The sequence below is a fragment of the Marmota marmota genome, unplaced genomic scaffold (genome assembly GCF_001458135.2).
Source record: "Marmota marmota marmota unplaced genomic scaffold, marMar, whole genome shotgun sequence".
Lineage (NCBI taxonomy): Eukaryota > Metazoa > Chordata > Mammalia > Rodentia > Sciuridae > Marmota > Marmota marmota.
In genome coordinates, this window is record NW_025999864.1 from 423,644 (window position 1) to 425,779 (window position 2,136).

The window sequence follows — 2,136 nt, forward strand, 5'->3', positions numbered from 1 at the left end:
AAAGTTAATTTCACATGTCAGGGAGCAACCCATTCCTGTGTCAAACAACAGTCGCTACGCATTTATGTGCTAAGCATCCTAGGGCTCCAAGTAAACTCTAATTTTAAAAATATTGTTCATTTTTTAAATTAAAGCTTTAAAATATTATCTAGTAAGGATTTTTCATAAGCTTGTAAATATTTAGGTTGGTTTTCAATTATAACCCATACAAATTTGTTGCAAATTTAATGATCTCAAAGAAGAAATCTCAAATCTGAGAATTTCAGCAACTCCAATATCAATTTGCTATCCACTTATATACCACTAGGTGGTACTAGGTGATTTTTTTTCCCTCTTTAAAAGTGAGCAAGTGAGTGTGTGTGTGTGTGTGTGTGTGTGTGTGTGTGATGTCCTTTAAAAGATTAAAATGGGTTTGAGGAGAATCTGGAGGGTGATGTAAAAGCTCTAAAACTGGATTTGTAGTTAGTAAATAAAAAAATTTCTAAAAAGGTCTTGAATTACATCTCCATAAAACTACAAAGAGAAAAAAATGTTAAGATAAAAATTTCCATACATGGTTAATCTTGAAGATTCATATACTTTGTCTGTGTATTCATAAGAAAGCTCTCTGTTTAGGTACAACTTGAAATTTTAAGTTCACTTATATAATCTGTGCATGCACCTACCACTACTTTTTATTCCTTTAATCTACATCCTTTCAAAATTGCTTTGCAACATTAGAAAATCATCAAAATGCTACAAGTAACTAATTACCCAGTATAATGCAGGATTTATTTAATACCTCTTTTCCTGAGTTATGCAGTACTCTCAAATAGAGATAATCCAATTTTTGGTTTGGTTTGGTTTCTGGCTTTTCAACATCTGTACCAAGAAGAGAAATATCCCCAAATTCACATTTTCCAATTTGGATGACATTTTGTGCATTTACTTCAATTACAGATTTTGGAGGAAAGGGGTTGAAAGTACCCAGGATAGCATATTCTCACTAATGTAGGCATCCTTTGTTAGATAAATTAGGTAACTGAGAAGTAAGCAAATTTAGCACAAAAGTAAGCAAATTCACCCTTGCCTCTAAGATCTAGATTGAACTCCTTTACAGCATTAATTTTGGCAAACAAAGTTTTGTAAGTAGATATGTCAATAGAATTATTATTATTATTATTATTATTATTGACTAATTTAGATTCTCATTCTGGCTCTGATTATTACTTGACCTTAGACAAGCCACATGACCACCTCCCAAACATGTTTCCTAACTATAAAATGGGGATTAGAAACAGAAGCTTATCACAGAGGGTTATTGTGGGAATTAAATGAAATAGGACATGTATAGCATATATTAAGGCTCTGTGAACTTGGACTTCAGAAGCTGGGAGCTGCTCAACCTTGCTCAGACTTTTCCTCATCTTTTAATTTGAAATAAAACTTTCTCATAAAGATTTTGTGAGGTTTCAAGGGTTTGACATCAGGAACACAGAGGGAGGGAAATGTTACTAAAACTCCCACAGCCAACTGTGCTCGTGAAGAAGTGGTTACCATAACTCATTTCAGTAAAACTAAATCTCTGTTCTTCTATTTATAGACATCATCGAGGCTGAGGGGGAAAACAAAGAGAGAAAGCCTTGGCTAGAGCTGTTGAGCTTAAGATGCAAAGTAGGCAGAAAGTCTGCTGTTTTAAATAAAGACATTAAATACTCAGAAATAGTAACCATTAAAAATTCCAGGAAGGAGGATGTAGGGACTGAAGGATAGTTTAAGGCAGGGATATTTGACATTCTATTTTAATTTGTTTGTGTTACGGCAATGGAACAAGGCTTATCATTCTGAACCTCCTCTGAAGCCTGCTACACAAAGGCACTGTGTTAGTTATTCGGGAGGAAATCAAGGAAGAGGAGCTGAGTCCCACACAGAATGGGTGTGGAGCACAAAGCAGGATGGTGACCAACAAGATCAGGGTGTAGGAAGAATACAGACAGGCTGGTCTTAAGTCCCTAGGATGCCACAGGATTCTTAGAAAGTACATCAGACTTCTTTTAGGATGTGGGATAAAAGGTTCTAACTGTGTGTGTGTGTGTGTATGTGTGTGTGTGTGTGTGAGAGAGAGAGAGAGAGAGAGAGAAAGAGAGAGAGAGAGAG